Source organism: Ascaphus truei (genome assembly GCF_040206685.1).
Source record: "Ascaphus truei isolate aAscTru1 chromosome 8 unlocalized genomic scaffold, aAscTru1.hap1 SUPER_8_unloc_2, whole genome shotgun sequence".
NCBI classification, from domain to species: Eukaryota; Metazoa; Chordata; class Amphibia; order Anura; family Ascaphidae; genus Ascaphus; species Ascaphus truei.
Genome location: NW_027453836.1, coordinates 536,275 through 552,835, shown reverse-complemented (window position 1 = coordinate 552,835; position 16,561 = coordinate 536,275). Strand labels below are relative to the sequence as shown.

The window sequence follows — 16,561 nt, the reverse complement described above, 5'->3', positions numbered from 1 at the left end:
TCCCCCTCACAGAGCTGTGATAGCCCCCCCCCTCACTGAGCTGTGATAGGGCCCCCCCTCACTGAGCTGTGATAGCCCCCCCCCCCCCCTCACTGAGCTGTGATAGGGCCCCCCCCCCCTCACTGAGCTGTGATAGGGCCCCCCCCCCTCACTGAGCTGTGATAGGGCCCCCCCCCCTCACTGAGCTGTGATAGGGTCCCCCCCCCCCCTCACTGAGCTGTGATAGGGCCCCCTCCCCCCTCACAGAGCTGTGATAGGGCCCCCCCTCACTGAGCTGTGATAGCCCCCCCCCTCACTGAGCTGTGATAGGGCCCCAACCCCCCCTCACTGAGCTGTGATAGGCCCCCCCCTCACTGAGCTGTGATAGGGCCCCCCCCCCCCTCACTGATCTGTGATAGGGCCCCCCCCCCTCACTGAGCTGTGATAGCCCCCCCCCCTCACTGAGCTGTGATAGGGCCCCCCCCCCCTCACTGAGCTGTGATAGGGCCCCCCCCTCACTGAGCTGTGATAGCCCCCCCCCCTCACTGAGCTGTGATAGGGCCCCCCCTCACTGAGCTGTGATAGGGCCCCCCCCTCACTGAGCTGTGATAGGCCCCCCCCCCCTCACTGAGCTGTGATAGGGCCCCCTCCCCCCTCACAGAGCTATGATAGCCCCCCCCCCTCACTGAGCTGTGATAGGGCCCCCCCTCACTGAGCTGTGATAGGGCCCCCCCTCACTGAGCTGTGATAGGGCCCCCCCTCACTGAGCTGTGATAGGGCCCCCCCCCCTCACTGAGCCCAAATGACTCATTTCCTGGTTGAGTTTGTCCGAGATTATTTATTTGTTTTCTTGTGACCCCCCCCCCCCCCCCCCCCCCCGCGTGGAGAGGCGTGTGGGAATTTCCAGACTTGTGCAATGTTTAGAAATTCTCGGTGCAGCGGCTGTAACTGCACATACGTGTAACGTGGGGGAAAGGTCACCGCTGTGTGCAGCGCCCTGTGTGCAGCGCCCTGTGTGCAGCGCCCTGTGTGCAGCGCTCTGTGCGCAGCGCTCTGTGTGCACCGCTGTGTGCAGCGCTCTGTGTGCAGCGCTCTGTGTGCACCGCTCTGTGCGCAGCGCTCTGTGCGCAGCGCTCTGCGCACCGCTCTGTGTGCAGCGCTCTGTGTGCACCGCTGTGTGCAGCGCTCTGTGTGCAGCGCTCTGTGCGCAGCGCTCTGCGCACCGCTCTGTGTGCAGCGCTCTGTGTGCACCGCTGTGTGCAGCGCTCTGTGTGCAGCGCTCTGTGTGCAGCGCTCTGTGTGCACCGCTGTGTGCAGCGCTCTGTGTGCAGCGCTCTGTGTGCAGCGCTCTGTGTGCACCGCTGTGTTCAGCGCTCTGTGCGCAGCGCTCTGTGTGCAGCGCTCTGTGTGCAGCGCTCTGTGTGCACCGCTGTGTGCAGCGCTCTGTGTGCACCGCTGTGTGCAGCGCTCTGTGTGCAGCGCTCTGTGCGCAGCGCTCTGTGCGCAGCGCTCTGTGTGCACCGCTCTATGCGCACCGCTCTGTGCGCACCGCTCTGTGCGCAGCGCTCTGTGCGCAGCGCTCTGTGTGCAGCGCTCTGTGTGTGCAGCGCTCTGTGTGTGCAGCGCTCTGTGTGTGCAGCGCTCTATGCGCACCGCTCTGTGCGCAGCGCTCTGTGCGCAGCGCTCTGTGCGCAGCGCTCTGTGCGCAGCGCTCTGTGTGCAGCGCTCTGTGTGTGCAGCGCTCTGTGTGTGCAGCGCTCTGTGTGTGCAGCGCTCTGTGTGCAGCGCTCTGTGTGTGCAGCGCTCTGTGTGTGCACCGCTCTGTGTGCAGCGCTCTGTGTGCAGCGCTCTGTGTGTTATTTCTTTTAACTCAATCTTTATCCAATTTTGAGGAGGGAGGGGGAGGAGAAAATAAAACTTGGAGGGGTACAGAAATGAAAGAAGGGGGGGAGAATATGGAGGGGGGAGGGGGAATATGGAGGGGGATTATGGAGGGGGGAGGGGTGGGAATATAGAGGGGGGAGAATATGGAGGGTGTGGGAATATAGAGGGGGAGAAATATGGAGGGGGGGAAGGGGGGGGGAATATGGAGGGGGGAAATATGGATGGGGGGAGGTGGGGGGGATATGGAGGGGGGAATATGGAGGGGGGGAATATGGAGGGGGGAGGGGGATTGGTACAGTCCAATATAATCATACCACAATGCAATTCAATTGGTCTATATACATTAACACGGCCTTTCCATGGAAGGTTATTAGCTCCACTCATAACAATACACACATTTCTACCCACCCTTCCCAACACCTCGGAGCCAGTTACCCGGCGACAGACCCTTTTAAACCCTCTACCTGGGGAGAACACGTGCATCCACTCCGGACACCCCTCGAAGGGACAGACACCGGGACAGTTACAGTAGTTTTGTGTGATTGTTTATATTTGGGATACTAGAGAATATGAGCCTAGGTTGACGCACCCTTTGAAACTCTTGACCGGAATCATTCATGAGGCCGGACAGCTTGTCCATGTGGCATATGAACCACACCTTGTTTTTAAACTTAGCGATAGAAGGAACTCCATTCTGCTTCCAGACCGCCGCTAGCTCGCACCTGGCAGCAGTGGGGATATGGGTGACCGCCGCTATCTCGCACCTGGCAGCAGTGGGGATATGGGTGACCGCCGCTAGCTCGCACCTGGCAGCAGTGGGGATATGGGTGACCGCCGCTAGCTCGCACCTGGCAGCAGTGGGGATATGGGTGACCGCCGCTAGCTCGCAGCTGGCAGCAGTGGGGATATGGGTGACCGCCGCAAGCTCGCACCTGGCAGCAGTGGGGATATGGGTGACCGCCGCTAGCTCGCACCTGGCAGCAGTGGGGATATGGGTGACCGCCGCTATCTCGCACCTGGCAGCAGTGGTGATATGGGTGACTGCCGCTAGCTCGCACCTGGCAGCAGTGGGGATATGGGTGACCGCCGCTAGCTCGCACCTGGCAGCAGTGGGGATATGGGTGACCGCCGCTAGCTCGCACCTGGCAGCAGTGGTGATATGGGTGACCGCCGCTAGCTCGCACCTGGCAGCAGTGGTGATATGGGTGACCGCCGCTAGCTCGCACCTGGCAGCAGTGGGGATATGGGTGACCGCCGCTATCTCGCACCTGGCAGCAGTGGTGATATGGGTGACTGCCGCTAGCTCGCACCTGGCAGCAGTGGGGATATGGGTGACCGCCGCTATCTCGCACCTGGCAGCAGTGGTGATAGGGGTGACTGCCGCTAGCTCGCACCTGGCAGCAGTGGTGATATGGGTGACCGCCGCTAGCTCGCACCTGGCAGCAGTGGGGATATGGGTGACCGCCGCTATCTCGCACCTGGCAGCAGTGGTGATATGGGTGACTGCCGCTAGCTCGCACCTGGCAGCAGTGGTGATATGGGTGACCGCCGCTAGCTCGCACCTGGCAGCAGTGGGGATATGGGTGACCGCCGCTAGCTCGCACCTGGCAGCAGTGGGGATATGGGTGACCGCCGCTAGCTCGCACCTGGCAGCAGTGGTGATATGGGTGACCGCCGCTAGCTCGCACCTCGCTGCAGTGGGGATATGGGTGACCGCCGCTAGCTCGCACCTCGCAGCAGTGGGGATATGGGTGACCGCCGCTAGCTCGCACCTGGCAGCAGTGGGGATATGGGTGACCGCCGCTAGCTCGCACCTGGCAGCAGTGGGGATATGGGTGACCGCCGCTAGCTCGCACCTGGCAGCAGTGGGGATATGGGTGACCGCCGCTAGCTCGCACCTGGCAGCAGTGGGGATATGGGTGACCGCCGCTAGCTCGCACCTGGCAGCAGTGGGGACATGGGTGACCGCCGCTAGCTCGCACCTGGCAGCAGTGGGGATATGGGTGACCGCCGCTAGCTCGCACCTGGCAGCAGTGGGGATATGGGTGACCGCCGCTAGCTCGCACCTGGCAGCAGTGGGGATATGGGTGACCGCCGCTAGCTCGCACCTGGCAGCAGTGGGGATATGGGTGACCGCCGCTAGCTCGCAGCTGGCAGCAGTGGGGATATGGGTGACCGCCGCTAGCTCGCACCTGGCAGCAGTGGGGATATGGGTGACCGCCGCTAGCTCGCACCTGGCAGCAGTGGGGATATGGGTGACCGCCGCTAGCTCGCACCTGGCAGCAGTGGGGATATGGGTGACCGCCGCTAGCTCGCACCTGGTAGTAGTGGGGATATGGGTGACCGCCGCTAGCTCGCACCTGGCAGCAGTGGTGATATGGGGGATAAGTTTGTTCTCTTGCCTGGATAGGTTTTGTATGGGTCTGTTCAATAGAAACAACCAAGGATCCAATTCTACGTCTAGGTTAAGGTTTCTTTGGATCCAGGCCCTGGCCTTTCTCCATAGGGATGCCACCACCGGGCATGACCAACACGTATGAATAAAAGACACCTGATTGCCACAGCCCTTAGGACAGAGTGATGGGTAGGCTGGAATGAACTTCGAGAGCGTCAGTGGGGTTAAGTACCACCTCATCATTGCCATGTAGGCATTCTCCTTGACAGTGGTGGAGATCGAGCACTTGGCCACGGCTTAAAAAATGTCATCCCTGTCCTCCCTCTCAAGCTCCTCACCTAGGTTCTGCTCCAACTGGGACATGTTCTTAAGTTTGCGGGGCGAGGTGGATGGGGGTTAACGAGGAAACCGTAGAGCCTGGAGATGAGTCCTGGGGCGCGAACGCTGGGGCTCCCAGGCAGGGGGGCCCACGCTAAAAACTTTGCACACCTCTGGTCTGGAGTACGAGTCACAGTGCCACAGGACCATTTGACCTAGTTGGGAGGCCTAGTTGGGAGGCCTTGTAATAAGCTTGTATGCATGGGGGGCCAGGCCACCTGCTTTTTTAGAGATCGGGAGAATTTGTTTTTTTACTTCTAGGCCTTTTCTTCCTCCAGATAAATTTGGTAATGAGGGATTGTAATGCCTCAATCTCTCTTGTTATAATTGAAATAAATATAGCAGGCGCAGGAGGAGATTCATTTTAATGCAGTGAATCCTGCCTGTCCATGATAGGAAATAGTCGGTCCATGCCCCAGGATCCTCCCTAAGAGCCAGAAATGCCCTGGGGTCGTTTTCTCGGTATAGAGATTTGAAATCTCTGGTGATGTAAATTTCCCAAATACTTAATGGCCGTCGGCTGCCATTTGAAATCGAAATTAAGCCTGATGACTTTGACTACCTCTTTTGGCAGGGTTATATTCAGAGACTTATTATTATTTATTTTAATACACGAAATTTTATTAAACACAGACAGAACCGAGAACAAATTTGGGAGAGTAGTTAGTGGTTTTGACACTGTAAGAAATATGTCGTTTGCAAAAAAGGACGTTACTGTATCTTATGCACCTGTTTCTTCACTTGGATTACGGAGATGTCCAGGTTGTTCCTTACATAGAACACCAGTGGTTCCATGCACCCCCAGTGTCAGTCTGCACATCACCCTCCATTGAAGAGCAGGTGAATATACTGTATAAGGCTGACAGAAAGGAAATATGTGTAAGTCTTATTATATTCACACCAGGGAATTTGTGCACCCAGCTTACCTCTACAGTACAGGTAACTATGAAACTGGCTTTGGGCAGCTTTTAATTGCACTACTCACAAAAGCATATGCTTTATTTAACCCCTTCAGATCTTTCTCACATTTTGCACTAGTCCATGGGACAATAATAACATATATTCAGTGTAGGTACCTGCAAATTCGGTTATGCCTTTACGTGGCTTGCAGGCTTATAACGCTTTGGACAAAGGGTTTAACTAAATAACCCTTAATCATGAGATCACTATTTTATTTTAGCCTAATTGGTAGGAGCGCAGGAATCGTTCTTTTTGTTTTTCTATATGTAAGGCTATCTTTTTACCAGCAGCAAACTTCTGTAGGGAAGAGCGCGGTAATACAGTAGCGGCAGCTTTTATTTGATGTAATGCCGCCGGCCGGATGCGTGTGGGAAGCGTGGAGACGCGGCGCGTTGCGGTGCGCTGTGACGTCACAGTCACGTGCGCGTCCGGCTTCCCCGGGCTTCCCCGACACCCCTGGAGATTAAAGTAAGGTAAGCGGGGGTGCGGGGAAGCAGAGGGGCAGAGCAGGAGCCGGGGTCGGGAAGGGGGGGTAAAATGCGCGCGAAGTGGAGGGGGGGTGCGTGGGGGAAACGCAGCGGCGCGCGGTCTTGACTGGCGGCAGCCGGAGTAGATCCCGGCATGCCGCCGGCATTACATCAAATAAAAGCTGCCGCTACTGTATGTACAGTTCCATGCACATGGCGAACAATAATGGGGACAGAGAACAGCCCTGTCTAGTGCCATTTCTTATAGGGAGGAACGCTGAATGAAATCCCTGGCACACCACCTTTGCTGTGAGCATAGTATATAATGCCAGGATTGCCTTTACAAAAGGGTCCTCCAGGCCGAAAGCTTGCAGCGTGACGTGCATGTATTCCCAATGAATACGGTCAAGCACTTTTTCAGCGTCCAAGCCCAAGACCATTTTATTCTTGGATGCATACGCGATTAGTTCTATAATGCGCCTTGTATTGTCTGCCGCTTGCCCCCCCCCCCCCCCACCCGGGCCGAAACCCACCTGGTCCGAATGTATCAGAGAGGGCTGTATTTTGGTCAACTGGTTTTAGATCTGAATTAAAGAAATAGGCCTGCAGCTAGCACAATTAGCTGGGTCCTTGCCCTTCTTGTGGATCAGTGCAATGGACGCCTGCAGCATGCTGCTCGGGATCTGTACATTTAAGAAGATTGAGTTAAACACAGACAAAAGATGGGGGGCCAGGACCTGCGATCATTTTTTATAGAATACATTAGAATAGCCGCCTGGGCCCTGGGGCTTGTGAAGGCTAAAGATTTGTAGTTACCTCTCGGAGTTCATCCAGGTCCATTTTCTTGGACAGGTTTACCTTATCCCCTTGGGAGACAGAGGGCAGATTGGCCTTTTGGGGACATTGTGATCATTGTGATGAAGTCCTCTGTGTAGTTTTATTGCCATCATATAGCTTAGCATAATAGCAGTGGAGTTCTGTACAAATTAGCATCGGGTTAGAGGTTGGATTCCCCGCATTTTGTCTGTTGGCCTGTATGGAGCGGCCCCCCTGCCCGCTCTTTCATTTTGTTGCAAGCATTGGGCCCGGTTCGTTGGCCCCCTCGTAAAATGTGCTTTTAGTCCAATTGAGGGACTGCTCCGCTTCAGAGGTGAGAAGATTGAGCTTGGCTTTTGCCTCATTAAGTTTCGTGGGGGTTACATTCTTACCCTCTCTTTGCTGGGCTTTTGTGAGATCAGATATCTCTCCCTCTTCCTCACCCACCCCCTGTGCCCCCCCATAAAACCAGGATTTATTATTTTACACACACAATTATTACCACGGGCCGGCGAGGGTCCCGGTGCTCCCGACGGGTGTCCACAGGCTCCACAGTGCACCCCAGGGGGTACCCACAGGTGTCTGGGGGGATCCGGGTGGTCCCCGCTAGGCTCAATGGGCCTCCAGGTGGTGCCCACGGGTGTCTGGGGTCCCTGGGTCATCTCCACGGTTCTCTGGGGCCCTCGGGTAGTTCCCACGGGGACCTGGGGGCCCTTGGTGGTTCCCACGAGTGTGGTCCCTGCGGTTCTCGGGGATCAGTCCTCCTCTAGCTGGATAGTGTAGTTCACTGGCGTGTTCCCCCGTGTCCCGTGTCCCTCACACCGGAAGTGACGTCACCGGATGTTCCGTCACCCGTGGGCGGGACTTTTGGGCGAAGATCCTTTCTACTACTGATCCAGAGCCTCAGCACTCCTCTCGTCCGATCGCCCAGACAGAATAACGAAAACACCCTACGCGTTTCATGCGCTTGCGCACACTTCTTCAGGGGATATGAGTCATGCCAGTGGTGCCTGGTATATATCCTTACGCTAAAAATCTGATTGGCCTGTCAATTAGGACATTCATAAGGCAATGCCTGCTTGGCTAACGTTGGTTAGAACCACTGACATTTGAGCAGCCTTGAAAAACGTGTCTGGATCTGCTCTCTGTGAGAGTTATGTGCTGGCTCTTTAAAGGCCTTTAAAGAGTTGCTTGTATACAGCACCCATCCTGTGAGTAGCGCTTCGGTTTTCCCCCTCTGGATTGGCGATCTCTGGGTTCTTCGTCCATTCATTTTATATTATTTTAGAGTTGTATGAAACTAACTTTTACTTCCAGCTTTGCCCCTGTGTGTCTCATGTTAGTCTTGTTCATATTGTATTGTTTTGTAGGTTTGTGTCAGAGTATTTTTTGTTAGCTGTGTTGCACTATATTTTTTCTTTTCTCGTTCCATATCATACTACACACGGATGAAGTTGCATCTGATCACCTGAAGATCGAGGAATTGCTAAGTCACTCCTTGTGGATACTCATCCTTCTGTCTGGAATTCCCAGGACTATCACCCAATTGGACTCTTAAGGCGCCGGTATCTCTTTTGTTTTTGTATCTCTTTCTGATTGTACTATCAGGTTCCACCAGGCTGCCTAGCACCCCGTTATAGGGTCACCCTTATCTGGGGCCCATTATATATATTTGTTTCTTTAGCACTATTTCTACATCACCCTTTTTTTTCTTTCTTCCCAGCAGGGCCAACAACAGGGGGTGAGAGCTGGGAGAACTGTCCCGGGTCCGAAAGATGAGGGGGGGCCAGCACTGGGTCTTGGGCCTGGCCAGAAGTTGCATCCGGCTGCTGGGCCCCGGGTGTCCCCAGGGACTCCCCTCCATGCTAAAAGTTGGCCCTGCAACCAAAGTCGGGCTCAACCTCCACATCCGTGCGCGAAAGTCCACTAAGGTGTGTGTGTTGTGTGGCTATTGTGTGTGTGTGTGTGTGTGTGTGTGTGTGCGTGGTGGAGCGGGATGGGAGGGGGGGAGACTTGTGTGACTATTGTGTGTGTGCGGGGGGAGCATTATGTGGCTATTGGGGGGGAACCGTGTGTGGGAGGTGAGCAGGGGGTATCGGGTGAGCGGAGGGGGGCATTGAGTGATAGCAAAGGGAGTGAGCGAAGGATGGAAGAGAGAGAGGGGGGTGAGAGAGCGAGGAGGCGTGTAATAGACAGGGGAGACTCACAAGGCCAATGACACAGGGGCCTCAGTAAACTCTTGTCCTGGGCCCCAGGAAAGCTGTCGGGCGCTCCGACTCCCAGTATCTTGCCTGTTATTACCAGTAACTCCCAGTAATGTTGCTGCTATTCCCAGTAACTCTCAGTTTTCTGCCTGTTATTCCCAATAACTCTCAGTATCCTGCCTGCTATTCCCAGTAATTCCCAGTATCCTGCCTGCTATTCCCAGTGACTCCCAGTATCCTGCCTGCTATTCCCAGTGACTCCCAGTATCCTGCCTGCTATTCCCAGTAATTCCCAGTATCCTGCCTGCTATTCCCAGTGACTCCCAGTATCCTGCCTGCTATTCCCAGTGACTCCCAGTATCCTGCCTGCTATTCTCAGTAATTCCCAGTATCCTGCCTGCTATTCCCAGTAATTCCCAGTATCCTGCCTGCTATTCCCAGTGACTCCCAGTATCCTGCCTGCTATTCCCAGTAATTCTCAGTATCCTGCCTGCTATTCCCAGTAATTCCCAGTATCCTGCCTGCTATTCCCAGTGACTCCCAGTATCCTGCCTGCTATTCCCAGTAATTCCCAGTATCCTGTCTGCTATTCCCAGTGACTCCCAGTATCCTGCCTGCTATTCTCAGTAATTCCCAGTATCCTGCCTGCTATTCCCAGTGACTCCCAGTATCCTGCCTGCTATTCTCAGTAATTCCCAGTATCCTGCCTGCTATTCCCAGTAATTCCCAGTATCCTGCATGCTATTCCCAGTGACTCCCAGTATCCTGCCTGCTATTCTCAGTAATTCCCAGTATCCTGCATGCTATTCCCAGTAATTCCCAGTATCCTGTCTGCTATTCCCAGTGACTCCCAGTATCCTGTCTGCTATTCCCAGTGACTCCCAGTATCCTGCCTGCTATTCCCAGTAATTCCCAGTATCCTGCCTGCTATTCCCAGTGACTCCCAGTATCCTGCCTGCTATTCCCAGTGACTCCCAGTATCCTGCCTGCTATTCCCAGTGACTCCCAGTATCCTGCCTGCTATTCCCAGTAATTCCCAGTATCCTGCATGCTATTCCCAGTAATTCCCAGTATCCTGCCTGCTATTCCCAGTAATTCCCAGTATCCTGTCTGCTATTCTCAGTAATTCCCAGTATCCTGTCTGCTATTCCCAGTGACTCCCAGTATCCTGCCTGCTATTCCCAGTAATTCCCAGTATCCTGCCTGCTATTCCCAGTGACTCCCAGTATCCTGCCTGCTATTCCCAGTAATTCCCAGTATCCTGCCTGTTATTCCCAATAACTCTCAGTATCCTGCCTGCTATTCCCAGTGACACCCAGTATCCTGCATGCTATTCCCAGTAATTCCCAGTATCCTGCCTGCTATTCCCAGTAATTCCCAGTATCCTGCCTGCTATTCCCAGTAATTCCCAGTATCCTGCATGCTATTCCCAGTGACACCCAGTATCCTGCATGCTATTCCCAGTAATTCCCAGTATCCTGCCTGCTATTCCCAGTAATTCCCAGTATCCTGCATGCTATTCCCAGTGACTCCCAGTATCCTGCATGCTATTCCCAGTAATTCCCAGTATCCTGCATGCTATTCCCAGTGACTCCCAGTATCCTGCATGCTATTCCCAGTAATTCCCAGTATCCTGCCTGTTATTCCCAATAACTCTCAGTATCCTGCCTGCTATTCCCAGTGACACCCAGTATCCTGCATGCTATTCCCAGTAATTCCCAGTATCCTGCCTGCTATTCCCAGTAATTCCCAGTATCCTGCCTGCTATTCCCAGTAATTCCCAGTATCCTGCATGCTATTCCCAGTGACACCCAGTATCCTGCATGCTATTCCCAGTAATTCCCAGTATCCTGTCTGCTATTCCCAGTAATTCCCAGTATCCTGCCTGCTATTCCCAGTAATTCCCAGTATCCTGCATGCTATTCCCAGTGACTCCCAGTATCCTGCATGCTATTCCCAGTAATTCCCAGTATCCTGCATGCTATTCCCAGTGACTCCCAGTATCCTGCATGCTATTCCCAGTAATTCCCAGTATCCTGACTGCTATTCCCAGTAATTCTCAGTATCCTGCCTGCTATTCCCAGTGACTCCCAGTATCCTGCATGCTATTCCCAGTAATTCCCAGTATCCTGTCTGCTATTCCCAGTGACTCCCAGTATCTTGCCTGCTATTCCCAGTAATTCCCAGTATCCTGCCTGCTATTCCCAGTAATTCCCAGTATCCTGCTTGCTATTCCCAGTAATTCCCAGTATCCTGCATGCTATTCCCAGTGACTCCCAGTATCCTGCCTGATATTCCCAGTAATTCCCAGTATCCTGCCTGCTATTCCCAGTGACTCCCAGTATCCTGCATGCTATTCCCAGTGACTTCCCTTCCAGGGACCTCACCATCAGAACTCACCCCCAGAGCTTTCGGTTGCCCCTTGAGAAACGCCTGGTGAAAGGCCGGGGTCGGTACAGTTAGTGGGGCAGCGGGGACATTCCACTGAGGAACCAGAATGAAGGGTCCGCTGGCTGCATTCCCCGAGGCGGTCATCATGGGAATTTACTGGGGGAGAGAGAAAAACATCTTACTGACCATAGCCCCAATGAACCCCTTTTATGGGGGACCCCTGTTATAAGGACAACCTCTCATCAGAACATCTCCACAGAGCCCCAGCCTTGGTATAGGGCATCCCACACTGGGAGCTGCACAGGAGGAATGTGGGGAAGTCACAGGACTGGGGCTGTGAGAGACAGAGGTCAGGGTTTGTTCTATTTGTAGCACAACAGAAAATCATAAACGTTCCAATGTGCTGCGCCCCGAAAACAAACATTACATCGTAGTTACATCGTAGTTACAGTGTAGTTACATAACAGTTACATCGTAGTTACATCGTAGTTACACAGTAGTTACAACAAAGAAAAATCCAAGGTTTGGAAGCGGTGCACAGCTGCAGAAACGGGGCCAGCTCCAGTACTGATGGGGTTAAAAATTATTTATTGCACAACATAGTAACGGGGACAGAGACACATCTAAACTTTACATCGTAGTTACAGTGTAGTTACATAACAGGTACATAATAGTTACATCGTAGTTACATTGGAGTTACATCATAGTTACATTGGAGTTACATCATAGTTACATTGTAGTTACATCGTAGTTACATCGTAGTTACACCATAGTTATATCGTAGTTACACTAGTTAAATCGTATTTACATCGTAGTTACATCGTAGTTACACCATAGTTATATCGTAGTTACACTAGTTAAATCGTATTTACATCGTAGTTACATTGAAGGTGCAGTGTAGTTACATCGTAGTTACACCATAGTTATATCGTAGTTACACTAGTTAAATCGTATTTACATCGTAGTTACATCGTAGTTACACCATAGTTATATCGTAGTTACACTAGTTAAATCGTAGTTACATCGTAGTTACTGTACATTGAAGGTGCAGTGTAGTTACATCGTAGCTACATAATAGTTACATCATAGTTACAGTGAGTGTTTGTGTTTCTACCTAACCCTGTATACAGGGCTCCCTAAGGGTATATGTATATGCAAACACAGGTGTTGTATCTGTATATCAGGGCGAGCGCTGGGTACTCACAGTGCGTATCTCGGGCGGTTTCCTGTGTAACCTGTAATTCTAAAGTGTTATTTTACAGGAAGATGAAAGTCGTCTTTCTGGTCTTTATTGTGGTAATAAACTCCCTACCCTCTGATCCTTCATACATACCGCTCCCTCCCCAGGCGGACTTTCACCCCGGACTCCACTAACCAACCCACTGACGGGAGCTGGAAACTGACACTTTCCCCAGGAACGCTTAAAAAGGTCCTTCTCTCTGTGACCTGTCATACGTGTGTCACGGGAGACCAGGACTTTTAACACCATTTATATTTAAGGGATCAGTCACAGGGCAAAACACAGTAATGACATAAAATGTGGTTTATTTTGGATAAATCCTCGGAAACACACAGAAATACAAAATACACAAATATACACACTTACTGGGGTCTGGGGGATGAAATCTACCTTTCCTAGGTGCAATGACCCACTTCAAATGGGCTTCCCCTGTCCGCTTCTCTGCTCCAGGATATCAGAGTGCTGCACACAGTAGCCCCTCTGAAATGTTTCTCCACACTCCTTCCCAGAGGTGGACTTCTGCAAACTCCACACTCCTTCCCAGAGGTGGACTTCTGATGGACTTCTGATGGAACCTCCACACTCCCTCCCAGAGTGTCTCTCCCTCTGAGGGTAACTAATGCACTGCCCAGCAGCACCCCTTATATACCCCTTGGTGGTTATTGAACAAAGGCAGCCAGCCAAGAGAAAACAGTGCCTGGGGCTCAGACCTGATAACTGATTCATTTATCTAATCCCCTACCTTTGTTCTGGTCTATTTCTATGGAGAGCTTAACCTGAGTGAATTACTTAGTCTTTCTCCATAGAAATGACAGTAACAGTGGAATATCTAATTGACCCTTTTTCATGTTAATTCCATCACCACACAATTACCAAGTAGCTAATCTGGGAGGAATTGCAAACAGGCATAAATACAGACAAAGGTAATTATATAAAAGACAGGACTTAGCATTACACACAGCTAGCCCAAATCTTCCCCAGATATTAAGGACATTTGGCTGGATGAAATATTACTAGGACAGCCAAGTTACACTTTTTTTAGGGGTAAATAGCTGGGATTTTTCTTTATTAGGTCCCCCAGCTACCCCTACCGTCACAACATGTGTAACCTGTCATACGTGTGTGTCCTGTCATACGTGTGTGACCTGTCGTACGTGTGTGACTTGGGACAAGCAGCGTGTGGGAGCGGGACACACCATATGTGAAAAAATAATGAGACAATAATTGTGTAACACTATGAAATAAATAATCCTAGCTTCAGAAATCTCCAAAAGTTATACTCACATACGTGTGAGCTGACTAAGCGTGTCACACAGTGTATATGTGTGCAGGAACACAGGTCCAGGGTAAACCAGGTGACCTCTGGGATGGGGGGAGCTGTATGGGTGTGCTATGGTAGGAGACAGAGGCACACCATAGCGCAGACTGTATATGTAGAACATTTTATATAAAATAACCTCACAAATGCGCACTTACACTTTGTGCAACAAATACAAGCGTAGGGTAATCAGCCCGGAGCGAGGACGATCTCACCGCTCCTCTCTCAGTGCATCAGGTCCACGCCGAGTTTTAGTCCCACGGGGAAGACAGTTTCCCAGCAAAGGGCCTTTATATCCCCAGAAATGTAATCCATTGTATACAAACCAGAGGGTTACAGGGGGAATCCTAGCTCACAGGTTGCTGGGCGCTTACGTAGCTAGCTTACCCAGGATGTGTTCTATGATCCATCTGCCTCAGAGTATCACAGTACCTTGCAATGCCAGCCGCTCGCATGCAAGTTCACATTTCCCCAGCGCCTTGTGCGCTACGATCCCCTGTAACCCTCTGGTTTGTATACAATGGATTACGTTTCTGGGGACATAAAGGCCTTTTCCTGGGAAACTGTCTTCCCTGTGGGACTAAAACGTTTTCCAGCACAGGGCAGGTAGCTGTTATGGGTGATAGGACTCCTGAAGAAGCTATTTAGTATAGCGAAACGCGTTGAATCCAGGAGGAGATGGAGCCACATCGGGATGGAGCCTCGGGGAGCGGTCTTGTTGCTTCCAGCGGCCGCATTAAGGAGCAGCGCCCGCTCGGCGCTCGTGTTTATCAGAGCGGTGGGATCGTCCTCGCTCCGGGCTGATTACCCTACGCTTGTATTTGTTGCACAAAGTGTAAGTGCGCATTTGTGAGGTTATTTTGTGTTACATTTTCTACATATACAGTCTGCGCTATGGTGTGTCTCTGTCTCCTACCGTAGCACACCCATACAGCTCCCCCCCATCCCAGAGGTCACCTGGTTTACCCTGGACCTGTGTTCCTGCACACCTATCCAATGTGTGTGACACGCTTAGTCAGCTCACACGTATGTGAGTATAACTTTTGGAGATTTCTGAAGCTAGGATTATTTATTTCATAGTGTTACACTATTATTGTCTCATTATTTTTCCACATATGGTGTGTCCCGCTCCCACACGCTGCTTGTCCCAAGTTTCCTAAGGAAAAAGAAGCCTTTTCCACATATGTAGGTTGAGTGGGACTGCACTTGTGAGTGTCACGAGAGCTTGCGACAGGCTGTAATGTACACCAAAACTATATATAAATATATATATATACCTGGGTTTGAACTGGGACTAGACTTAAGATATAATAAAGTGATTTTATTCCTTGATAAAGGTGAACACACAATAATGTACAAATAACAGGCAAAATATAGACACTTACTTAAAGATTAGGGCAGAAAGCAAACAGGACACAGACTGCCACTTCTCCCATATTTCAGTTGACATCACAGCAAAACAGGCAGGACACATGCATGGCATTCCTTCTCAGCAATCAAGATGGTATAGCACAACAGGCCTGATGACATGCAGGCATGAAGATCATTTGCATGAAGAACTTTGCATGGACAACATGAACAACTTGGATAAAAGGGGGACTTTGACTTATATATCATTTCAACCCTGGTATCCCTAGGTTACGGCTCCGTGTCGTCTAGTAAAATCCCCTTTGAAGCTCGGCTTGGATTTCCAGGTCTCAGTGTAAAAAGTTACACTTACTCTGGTTAATTTTCTTTTGGTCAGTTTGGGCCAAGCATAAGCAATTAGCCACTTAGCCTTTGATGACCAGGCTTGTCATTCCTGCTCATTATCATAGCAGGGGGTGGAAGTTTCTCAGAACTCAACCAAAATTTCATATTTACTGCAAATCACCTCATAATTTGAGTTCAGTAATACATACAATCAGGTGAGATATATTAATGCAATCCTTGACATCTGACGCTCGCAGAGAGACCCTACATTACAGTGTAATATGAAAATTAATAGAGATATTAATATCTGGCATTTAGCAGCAGGTACATATACAGTGTTTAGACTCTCAAAGATATGCTAAATCCCACGATTACAAATATGTAACTCTTATCCTTTTCAGCCAAGGACATCTCATAATATTCTTATATTTAATAAGGACACCAATTCAGATATCCTCCTTGGGGTAGCCCCCCCCCCCTGGCCCCATCAATAAAACCTTTTGAAGCAGGCTTTTGGCGTCCATTGTAAGTGTGAACTGTTACACTTAACTATTCCTTGTGCCTGCCTCCCGCATAAACAATTAGGTAATTACTTCTTTGATCAGGATTATTAACTTCCATTGTAAGTGTGAAGGACCAACACTCAGTTTCTTGGTTCTGGACATTTTAAAAACTGCAAAAAGTCACTTTATCAAAAATATATGTCCCTCTTATGACAAAGTTATATTTTTAATATGTGGGTACTTGGGGGTTTTCCCTGAGGCTGCATCTATCATGTGGGGTTCTAAAACCTTCTCTTCTCTAAGACACCAGCTAAGAATACCTTGCTGGCAGGCA

General features: G+C 51.1%; 1 long non-coding RNA gene across 1 annotated transcript; it reads right to left on the bottom strand.

The window, feature by feature from the left end:
• Positions 1 to 5,238: 5,238 nt before the first annotated feature.
• Positions 5,239 to 13,001, bottom strand: LOC142473397 (uncharacterized). Its single transcript, XR_012790070.1, has 3 exons — positions 12,679 to 13,001; positions 11,484 to 11,630; positions 5,239 to 5,495 (listed from the first exon to the last, which is right to left on the bottom strand). It is a non-coding gene; the product is annotated as an uncharacterized LOC142473397 (long non-coding RNA).
• Positions 13,002 to 16,561: the final 3,560 nt, after the last annotated feature.